General features: G+C 35.4%; 1 protein-coding gene across 1 annotated transcript in view; it reads right to left on the minus strand.

Annotated features, from left to right (window-relative positions):
• Positions 1 to 12,452, minus strand: part of ZFPM2 (zinc finger protein, FOG family member 2) — a 308,414-nt gene that overhangs the window by 222,608 nt on the left and 73,354 nt on the right. The gene's annotated exons all lie outside the window — the stretch shown is intronic.

Raw genomic sequence — 12,452 nt, forward strand, 5'->3', positions numbered from 1 at the left:
GTAGAACAGACTCCAACCCTCCTGACTGCCCATTGCTCTGCAGGTAACATATTTAAAGTACCATAGCAACATGCAAGGACACTTCTTTGGGGTCCCCTGAAGATGTCTCCTGGCACATTTATACCATTTTCAGCCCTACATCCCTGTCAACTACCTTATCACACCATTCTTTGATGACTCACACATTGTGGTGTGATGATATAGGAAAAAAACCTAAGTAAGTTGCAACTATTAAAATAATGAGTAGCAGGACAGGATGAGAGAAAATCATTTTCTTGGAAGACACTCAAAATTTGATGGCTAAAGTGTTATGGATATAGGAATTAACTAAATGATAGTTCTTATCGGAACCCAACACACCAAAATATCTGTTGTTTCATTGTATTTTTTTTTTGGCTGCTAGAAATAGTCACTTATTTAGAGAGCACCTCCTAAAGAAAAGGTTCATGAAAAGTTGATATTCAACACAAAACTTTGAAGAATAGTCAGTATCAAATGCAGAGCAGTTCTGTAATAGGGAAAGGGTTTTTTCCCAGAGAATAAGTAAATAAAAATAATAAAGTAGAAATCACTACAGAAAAGGTATTAAGTAAACAAGTTATAGTATTATACATACTTTATCAGATAGCAACAAATTATACAAAGCATTTACAATGTTGTATTACACAAGCCCTGAAAATTGGACTGTGGTCAACTTAAAAAAACTCTGACTGGATGCATATCATGAGTGCTTTCCAGACAGTATTTTTTTTTAATGAGAACTAGTATCTATTTATATATGTAAGCCAAAGATTTATGAACTGATTAGTAATTTTGGCACCACACTCTAAGTATCAAAGTTCAGATAACTGAATGAAGGGGTTTTTTCATGCAATGATGTAATTTGAAATTCAGTCTCCTGGGCTGAACCACCCAGCCCAAAATGCGTACACGAGACACTCTGGAATATCTCTAGTGTATACATTGTATTATCTTTCCAAATTATCCAAAATAGTCCATCATTGCAGGTTTATGCTGATGAAGCATCTTATAAACCAAGGCATTTATACTGCCATAAAATCAGAGCAGCAGAGACCTGAAGAAGCCCACCCCGAGTATATTCTCTCAGTAAAATATAATTTTTACAGCTTTATCCCAAATCTTTGAAATATATCAGACAATATTGCTTTCTAAAATAAATAAGGCATTGTTGTAATCATGCAATATTTACTTAAAACAAAGCTATGTAAAATACAGTTAAGTTTTTCTACCTGTAATCCCCAAAAACATGTTATGAAGTCGTCGGCTGTTCAAGGTTTTCGCCTTGAATACATTGTTTAAAAGTCCTGAGACACAAAGGGGAGCAAAGGGAAAGATTAAGCTATGATGGGACAACCTGATTGACTTCTTTTGGAGCAGATCATAAAAGATGCAATGTATACACTGGAATGGCAGCTCACACTACCATAAAAGGCATTTGCTAGCATCTTCCCCATGAATATGATTTCATATGCTATAGATTAAAAATAGTTTTTTGGAATCAACCATGATAATTAAAGAGCACATTTAGAACACTCCAAAATCTTTGTCAAGGGGAGAGGGGGCAGGAACAAAATGTCCTCTACACAGCTATTTTAGAATGTCTAAGGTAATCAGCTGACTGACTGCAGGAAAAAACAGAGTTACAGCTTTCCAAACACAAGCTTTTATCATTATTACTTCTGCTTACCCAAATATCTCACTCGTTTTTACCCTGAACTACACTTCTCAATATTTGATTCTGGGGTTTCTCAGATTCCATTAGAACTTGCTTAAAGAACTACACATTCTGTAACTAGATCAAAATGAGGTCTGATGCTATTAAGACAGCCATTCTTACTTTTGCTATGTTGATGAATAAGTGCTGAGTGACTGCATAAAGAAGTTTACTGCAGCATTTCTGTATGATGACCACTACTGCACTTTACAAAGACCATTTGCACATATCCTTGTCTGAAGCCTAAATCAAGGAGTGAAAATAAGTTCCATATCCTCCTTTTGAGAATGAAATGGTAAAGCACCCTAAAAATGAAATGTGCCAATTAAACCTAAACCCAAATGTGTGCTAAGCTGATCTCACTGAGCTAAACACAGAAAGTCAAGGTCAGAATTGAGAGAGGACTTTGCCCTTACTTCCATTTCCATGACCAAAACACCCAGTTTCCTCTTCTCACTCTGAACCATCCTGAACTGTGCAATTTTGAGAGTACCTACAGTATCACGTCACATTAAATTTTTTACTCTCAGAAAAAGTTAGTGCTTTTGAAAGGAGGTACAATGGTTCCTGGTGATAATTTTTTTTGTTGTTTTATTTATATTATTCCAACATTTATCTTATGATGTCTTAAGAGAGAGTAAATGAAGTGGCTTTTGAATGTTTAGAAGGACACTGTAATTTGAACATCAAAATATTTTCTTTAAAATGAACTGCTGAACAGAGTTTGTTTATTTAAGAAATAAAGTCACCAGCATCTTTCAGTAGGAGTTTGTATCCAACTACGGGACTACACCTTAAGTACATTTAATAATGCTGTGCTGTGCATATGGTTCAATATATTAACATATCCCTTCTTCAATTGTTCAAGCCATTGTTGTCATGCAGTATTCCAAATGCAATAATCTTTGCTGAACTAATAGGAAAAACAAAAAGAACAAAATACTTGTGGACTGATTACAGGTTCCTTTTGATTCTCACTCAGTCTGCTTCCCAAACCAGACACTTTCCCAGTCCTCTGCCACTGCCAGGGTTTAATATTGCCTTTTTATGGCCAAACTAGAGTGAAGACAGCTGAAAAGTGCAAAGCTTTCTGCCAGTCTCTGCAGGTCCCTCGGTGTATGGAATGACAGGAAACAATGTATTGTAATGCAGATGTTCATTGATTCCCTGCAGAATTTCACAGGAGTCCTTCACTGTGTGACCTACAGGGATTTGTACTTTACATAATATCCACTATGTAGTGTATCATGTCCAAAGCACCTAGTGAATCTGATGATTCTTCCCTTGCACATGTCTTTCCCAGCTATCAACTTTTTTCAGAGAACAAGATGTCTTTTGTGCCTTAAACATAAATGCCAATCAAAATAGAATACATTTCATATATGTAGCACCCTTCATTCAAAGTTCAAGGACTTTTACAAATCAAGCAAATGTTCTCATGCTGGGTGTACAGGAGTACAAAAAATTTAGGAAGATACCAGACCATTTTCAAGCCTACCTACTTGTCCTAGTTTTGGCCAGGGACAGGGTTAATTTTTCAGTCTGGAGCCGTGTGTGCATGTCCATGTTGTTATTTATACCACACACATCTTCACTGGCGGGAGGGGGGAGCAAAGGATCCTCACCTCCAGAGGGAGGGACATGGCTTGTGGTTGGGAAGAAAAGGTGGCACATGGAGGGTGTGCCAATCATTCTGCTCTTTGGCTCAGGGTTGTGCCACATTGATGAGCATTCTCCATGTAAAACACCCGCTCTTACATACACAATTACTAGGACTGTCACTGGAACTGTTCATTTTTTTATCCCACTGCTGTTTCTACTATTGTTTACTCAACCCATAATCTTTGCCTTTTGTATCTCCCACTGGAGGGGGAGAGGAGCGAGTGTTGGAGAGGGAGGGGCACTAAACTAGGGACTGCCACTTCTAAGCCATGACCCTGATCCAGAAACTCGCCCACCTGAAGATCAAGATGGTGTCCAAAGAACAATTTACACTTAACATACTGAAAATCAAAAACATTGCCATGTCAAATAAATATTTCACAAATGGACAAATAAATAACCCGAAATAGTAAATGAATGGAATGCCATTAAATAAAAATAACTAATAGATTTGAAGGTTCTGGCAGTTTCACTTTTCTGAAGCATTTTGACTTGGATAGAAATGAAGTTCTGAGTTTGAAAATATTCTAAAAGGCAAATTGTTTAAATAAAATTGAAGTTCTCCACATGTGAAATGTATATGCAAGATGTTACTTTTAAACTAGGCTCATTTCTATAGCAACTGATTTTGAAATTAAATTTAAATTCACATATATATGCAAACAATAACAATAATATATTAATAACATCAATTATACAATCTGTATCATATAGAATATTATGTTAATAATACAGTGATAAGGAAATGGCATTGCAACTGACAAAACAGTTGGAATGCTTGACAAGAGCTCCAGTATTCAGTGATGAAGTCACTGGTTTTTGATATTTTATGTTGCAAGTCAGATGAGACAATCCATGTCTCCAGGTTTAGAGAATCCTACAATATTTGCACCATGCATCATGAAAGAAATGCTACAGAAGTCACCACAGGAAGTGACTTCATAACAAGAAATATGTCTTAGTTTTCAAAATTTATTACTGCCTATTCTTGTGAATTTAGAGTAATTGTCTTACACCTCAATTTTCTCTTAAAGCCTTGCTGACCACTATTTCTGGCTAAAGGGCAGAATTACCTTTTGTCAGGTGTAATGGCCATAAGTAAAACTTCTCTCCATCTATTACACATTAGCAGTGTAGGTCATGCAACAGCCTCGTTCCTAGAAAAGTCAAAACTGCTCATGGGAAAGATGACAGTGAAGGTTTGGCTGCTACTTCCATGAGAATTCACCCAGCCACTCCCACATTCTCATCCTTCAGGCCCATACACAGAGCAGTCCACCAACAGTATCAACTGCCTTGAACAGGCAACCTCTGCACTAAGCATGTCAGATGTAAATAAAAGCTTCATTACACATGGCAAAAAACAGGTCTGGAGGCCAAGCACAGCCATGTTTATGTGCTGGGGGCTTCCTTAGCCTTTAATCAGGTGTCAGCACACAAACTACCTCTGGAGAATGTTCCTTGCAATGCTACAGCTTCTGCACTTTGGGATCTACTTGGGAAGAGTGACTGCTGGCCTCAATCAAAATCAAGACAGGCACTATTTTAACACTTATTTACTATTCCATTTCTGTCACTACTGAATGTATTAACACAGGATATTTTTCTTTCCACTTCTTAGACCAGCATCTTCTCATTATGAAGCAGACTCTCATCATGTAAGAAGAGAGGGGTGAGACCCAGAGAAAGGTCTGCAAGAGGAAGCAGCTGCTACAGCCAACAGAATAATTCATCAATCCCAGCTGGTCACAGCAAAATTGACATCGTCATGCTCCTATAATGGTGCCAAGTTGCACATTAAAAATTACTTTTTAAACATATTAAAATGCCAGTTCTTATAATCATTTCATGATCTAAGAAATTTAGCTTTTGTTACAAAAAATGGGGCAGCAAGGCAAACCTCAAGAGTTCCTGTTTTTAGAAGACATTTGGCAGTGAGTATAAATTATATACGGTGAGGTCTGTAATTTACAGACTAACTAAGTGCAAACTACATCATAAAGGTTAAAAAAGTTGAACATAGTGCAAGTATATTTCAGTAACACAGGTATTAGTCAATCAGACCTAAAATGGACTGATGCAGACATCTGCAGATTGAGTTTCAGGTAAGCAACACAAACCGGGGCTATGCATGAAAAAGAAGTGGGAAGACTACAGTACTTGAAGACTTGGATACATTCTATATACAAGACTGAGAATTATTTAAAATCCTGCATTTAGTGCACAGGCATGGTAACTGCTTAAAACAGCTCCGTACCATAATCCAAACTACAAGACAGCAATCCACGAGCATTTGCACCTTCCTTAACAGAATTTAAGTGTCAAAACAAGACCTGCAGTGCAAAGGTTAACTCAATGACTCAGACCCTTACTTTTGTTATTTTATGTCCAAATGGCCTCCTCCTAGTTCCAAATTGTTGATGGAGACCAGATCAGGATCCACAGAAATCCTTCCCTGCTTCAGCAAGGTTCCCTCCCAACCCCTGGAGCCTGGGAGCCCAGCTCTCTGCTTTTAATCCAATATCCACTTCACTACAGAAGATTTATTTAGACTGCCTCTTGTTTCATTAAGGGTTCCAAAAGTCTGTGGTGATTTTTGACACTTTGTTATAATGTTTCTGTGACCCCCCCCACCGCCTCCTCACATACCACACCACCCAGCCTCATTTTCATATGGATACAAAGCATCGGGATAAAATGATGGTTCATTATAGTGGTACAGAGCTCTTATCTTCATCCGGCAAGAGTCATTTCCTTCCAAAGATTGAAATGCAAATGTGAAAATTAATGATAACTGCATTATCTGATAGCAGAGATAATACCGATTCACTGTCAGAGTAACACACAGTCATTCTATGATTTCCTCTGCTTCTTCACAATATTCTTCTTACTGTCAGACTATATCTATGGTTAACTATGTTTCATGGATTTTTGTTAATTTACATCAAATAGTATTTCCAAGATCTTAAATCTACCACATTTCCCCAATCAAAAAGGAAACAAAATCAGGACAGTAATCTCCAAGTCCTCCTTAGGACTGATTTTAAAAGAAAAAAAAAAAAAAAAAAAAAAAAGAAAAAAAAAAAAGAAAATAAGAAAAAGAAGTAAAAAGGCGGGGGAGGGGGAATGCTATCATTAATGTCTGTTTCCATCTTGCAGTGGTCTGCCAACCATTCTACTCTATTACACAGCTTTGCTTTGTAACCCAAACTTTTTATTGTATTACTAAATTATGCAGAGTAGGCCCAACAATCAATACATATTTGCAATGATTCTTACGAATCGTTACAGGAAATCTATACAGAAAAGCTTTTCCAAGTACCTTTTATAGCAGGTAAAAATGTGAATCTGGCATGCTCAATGTTCACTACAATTTTCTGATCTACAACTCACTAAAGCAATACACCAGAATTTACATGAAAGCCTGTTTATATCTTTTGCTGAATATTAACAGCAGCCTAGCTCAATGTGACATCATTTTGAAGTGCCATTTTATTTCCAGCATGCCATTTTTCTTAAAATTTCATGATTTCATAATTATTTTCTTGAAATTTCATTTTAAGAAATACGTTTTAAGAAAAACACCAACCTGTAAGAGTAATTAAAGGAAACTATAATGTGCTATATTTAACTATGCTTAGTTCTTTTTCCAGCAGTTCTCTGATACATGTGTATGAGTGATGAGTCTGCTGAAATGAGTAACATGAGTTGCAGCTTCATTCTGATTTACTACTGTCAATAGCCGAAGTCCTAAGGATTTACTGGAGGCAGAATTTTACACATGGAAAACTTTCCCTTTATGTGGAGATGAAGGCAAACAATACATGAAAAAAATCACCATGAACTGCCAATAAGACTTTTTAGGCCTTTTAAACCGCATGGCAGGGTTTTTTTCTCATTTGGGTTTTTTTTAACATTTTGGAAATGTGGACAAATCACATTTTCTCACATTCTAAGCAGAATTCAGGCACAATTCAAAAGAACGTCAGAGACAGACTTTCAAGCTATCCAATTGACAAAATCAGCCCATTCTGATAAGCCATGCACCCTTATGACTATAAAAGCTCACATAAGGAATAAGGACAATCTAGTGTAGTGCATGGGAATTAAGAAGAAAGAGATCCAATTCTTCCTCAGAACCAAGACTTTTCGGAATGGCATTAATATCACCATCAGAAATGCCCTATATTTAGTTCCTCAACTGATAACAATGTTTCTCTGCCTTAAAAGCTAGATACAACTTCACTGATGGCTGAAGCACTCGCTGGAATTCAGGAAGAAAGTCAAAAGAATGGAGTGCACAGGATGGGTCACTGGATTTAGAAAAATTTTTTGGCTTAGTCAGTACTAGAAAATTGTGTCCCATCTGCCAACAGGGAAAAACATTCCCCTGCACATTACAGAATCAGTATACGTTGTCTTCAACTCTGTAGTTTTGTTTCATCACTACAGAGTAATTGAGAATTACAGAGTAGAGAAAAGCACAAAGAAGTTATCATTCTTAACACAGTTTTAGTAAACAGTTACTGAAGAAATAAAAATTTGGAATACCTTTTATGAAGCCTGGTTGTATTTATTCATTATAAATGCACCCAAATAGTACAATATTTATAAAAGCAATAGATAGCATTCTCATTTATTAATTGCATTTTAGTAACAAGGAACTGCCGTGGTCAGTCAGTGTAATTTCTGCCCCAGTGAAATCTATCTCATTTTTAAAGTCCAGTGTTTGACACAGAACTTGATCATGTTCTTTAGGAAAGTATCTCATCCTGAATGCAAATATTTCTAATGACAGATAAGTGACTTTTCATAAAATGTTTCAATAATGACTTTTTAAGCACTAAAATCCATTCTTTGTGTCTGAAACTTTGGAGCTTCAACATCCATTTAATCCTCTGATACTTTGCTAGAAAGAGGTGCCCATTGTTATCAGATTTTCACTCTGAATTTAAAGTAGTTTGCAATCAGATTGCCCTTTAATATAACTTTAATACATCTTTGATAAAATAAATAGGGAAAGGACCTAGACTTTTCCATAATACCAGTCTTTTCAACTTTCTAGCGGCTCTTCTCTAAACCTTTTACAAATTTTAACATCATTCTTTAACTGTGACCACAGGACACAGAGCCCTGTTTCAGCATCAAACAAGACTGCTGACCAGACCAGCAAAGCAATCTGAGAAGCCAAACACACCCTCTAGCCATGACCCTCTCTTTGGGCTCAACCCCAGTTCACTGAATCCTAAGACTTTTTCGGACACCCTGCTTTCTGATGCTCCTATAGGTCTTTTACAACTGTAACAATTCTATGAAAATATTTATTTACCTTCTCATAAGCTCATAACTTTATGTTAAATTACTCTGAAACCAAAATATTTCTGCAGCTAACATAACAAGTTATTTAGGTCTGCCAAAAGCAATATCTACCCATTATTCAGCATTTCTTAAAATTTAAAGCATACTGCAAAAAACTACATATACTTTAGCTCACATTACATATTATGTTGGTTTTACAGGACATATTTTTTTCTATAAACCCATACAGATTGGAATTCTTAATAACCCTTCTTAATAAAAGCATCTTACAGTATTTATCCCCTTATTTCCAGTGCAGCCACTGCCATGTGGACAGGTCTGTCACTACACACACCAACTTTTACTGGGTTTGAAAACATTTGAGAAATCATATCAAAATTTTTAAGGAACTGAAGTTGATCACTAGAGCTGGGTCATCTAGGTCCTAAAAAAGTTAAATTCAAACCATCAGACTGCTTAAATTAACTAGTACAGAAGTGCAGACATCACATACAGTCAAATAAGCTTTCTAGCATAAATGTTTTAAGCAGACTAGAAAAATTACTTTACCTTTTTACCTGTCCTCTCTAACTATTGAGTCATGACTTATAATAGATCAATACCAATTTTCAAATTCTTTTTTCTTACCACATTTTAAAATGTCATCTTACTGTTATTAATGAAACTACTGATAGATTTTTAGGGTTTTTTTTTTCCTTTCCTCTTTTTTATTTTTTCCTTTTAGCCTCAGATTATAGCTCCTAGCATCTGGTTACAACCACTTAGATTTTTCTGGATATTACCTTCTAGACAATATGAACATGGCCTTCATTTTTATTTTAGCTTTTGGAAATTGTTCCTAAACTCTTCCAAGCTATAATTGATACTTCTGAATTCAAACCTTTTCTCTTTTTTTCATAGAGTTCGTATTTGCTGTCTCTTACAATAACAAGTATGTTGGACTGAACTTGTATCCACCACTGCAAGCATGACCACGGAATAATGGTAAACATGCATTCATTTCCAAATCTATAAACAATTTATCTTTCAATATGCCATTGAATATATCATTTCCTTATACTTGGCTTAACAATATTTTAATTGAGGTGCCCAGTCTAAAATTTTAAGAGATTTTAAGGAAGTTCTGCTATGGAAGCATGAGGCATACATTCAGTAGAAACCAGAATGATCATATTCTCTAATATGATGGGTGATCTGCAGAACCCATGTAGGAGATCTTTCTGTTTGTTATGTCTTAAAGCATTGCCCTCACATGCACTGACATCCTATCAATAACACAAAGCTACACAACTATGTAAATCCACGTACCAAGGCAAACAGCAGACATAAGATCATAGAATCACCTCTTTTTTCACATTTAAAAATAAATCTTTTTACATAAAATGCATTTAAACCCAGTCTTGCTGTTCATGCTTTCTATTCCTTGGACTTTTGCTGTTGGCTATAACAGAACAAGGATCAGGCCCTTCACTGTGTGTTCACAGACAGTATTGACCTAAGTTTCCATTATTTCACAGCAGTTTCACAGAACAGGAATTTTTAAAAATTAAAAATAATAACAGTGAAAACTGAAGGTAGTTGAAAAATATTCAGGTAACCCTCAAAGTGGCTACACAGAGTAGGCACTGTCTCTGAAATTCCTTGATGGTCAATGAAGGTCACAGGAGTCTGATCTGAAATATTGCTTCAGCAGAAATTCTTTGAACCTACAGCACATTTAACTTTAGATTGTTTTTCCAAAAAAAAACTAATTACAAAGACTTAAGAATGCACGTGGATAATGCAAATTTTCAAATAAAATAAAACTCTAATTAATGCCAGAAGTTTAATTTTTCAGTTCTTGACAAGTACTGGCTCTGAAAGTCACACTATGTTCCCTTAGTGCTAAAAAAAGACATAAAATATTAAAATAACAAAACAGCTCTACTATTTATATAAATTCCTGAGTTGTCACAGTTCACATTATCAGTTGACAGCAACTTGTATCATGCAGAACACAGTTGTTGGATTCTGAGAGGCTCCACCTCTCAGAGATGGAACTTTCCTTACCAGAGAAGCCAAGGAGACCAGAGGCAGATAAGATAACAAAGAATTCATCATCATCTGCCCTTTGAGGTTGTGCCTCTACTGACAGTTGGTAAATTTTCTGCATCAAAGTTTTTGATGGCTCGGTTTGTGCTGCACTAAAATAAATTCCTAAATAAGCAAAATATTTCATGCTTTGGTTTTTGTTTTTTTTTCCAAAACACGTGAAGATGTTATCTTTCTACTGCATGGCTGAAGATGATCTTCTGCTGATTGCTTCTTTTTCCATGTCAATAGTAACCAGCTTCATTTCATGTGTGATGTAGAGAATGGTATGTGGTATATATCCATTATTTTTTCATATGTATTATACCCTTGTAAAGAATCAATATTTAAATTAAATATAGATGCTGATACATCTATATCAAGTGGTCATCAGTTTTCAGAAGTCAAAAGAAATTTTTCCACATTTAGCTTTGATTTCTGTCTTATCCCATGTCAAAACTATCAATAAATATTACAAGAAGTACATTCATCCTACTGTTTAACTGAATTTTTTCCCAACAAAATGAAAAGATCTCCTTTTGCTCCACAGTGTCAGAAAAGATTTCAGAAACTTCTCAATAAGGTAGCAAATATAAAAAGCAGTAACAGACCACAAAATGCACATTCATATATGCTGAAAAACACAAAAACATGCAACAAAAATTACAAATTTCAGATAGACCTAATTTATAATGAAATTAAAAATAAGCCATATGGTAAATACTGACAGCCTTTAAATCTGCTATGCAGCTAGAAAAGGCCATTCTGCTACACCCATATATATATTTTGCATTATTTTACATGTACAGTAGCGTGATACTAAACCTTGTTTTCATATAACACCATTAGTGCTTTATATAGAATATCAAGTTCTTTGTGTATTATCATGAAAAACATTTTAAATGATATCATAAGAATTAGATATACTATGTCTTCATTTTTGTTTGCATTGTATTTTCCAGCTACTGGTTTCAGAAAATTGCCATTAGTTTTGTTCTTCTCTTCATGAAGAGCATACAGTAATTTGCAAAATCAAGCAAGGATGAAAATGTGATTGAAATATAGGAATTTTTCTAATGAAATATTATTATTGCATTATAAATTATTGATAGAATGATTCTGGAACTCTCTTCTGATGTGCTCATCCTTTTGAGGGAAAATTTCCATAAGAGATACAGCTATTGCTAGAGTGTTTTTGGCTTCAGATCCACATTTTGCAACAGTTTTATTAAATTATGGTCAATATAATGGATTTTTAAGGCCTATTCCCAAGTCCATGCCCATGAAAACACTGCATTCAACTGCAGAATTGCCTAATTGAGAAATACAATTTACCCCTTTGCCTTAGGTATTTTTACAGTACAAGAGAGGTTTTACATATTTATATTGAACAGATACTTGAAAGTATTGCCACATTACCATTACATCTTAGCAATGTTATGCTTGCACCATCTTCACTTACATAGCAGAAAATGTTACCATGAATTACTGTTTTAATGAGAAGTATGCTTCACTGAATGCACTCTGAGTTTCTCTTTCCACTGAAACCAATGAGCAGGTGTGCTAAATGATTTCTATCAGGCTCAAACAGGTAAAAAAAGCTCCTTGAAAATGTTAGTAGACATCGTATCTATTTGTTAAGCTGAACATGTTGCTAAACGGGGGC

This window comes from Ammospiza nelsoni, chromosome 1 (assembly GCF_027579445.1).
Source record: "Ammospiza nelsoni isolate bAmmNel1 chromosome 1, bAmmNel1.pri, whole genome shotgun sequence".
Classification (NCBI taxonomy): Eukaryota; Metazoa; Chordata; class Aves; order Passeriformes; family Passerellidae; genus Ammospiza; species Ammospiza nelsoni.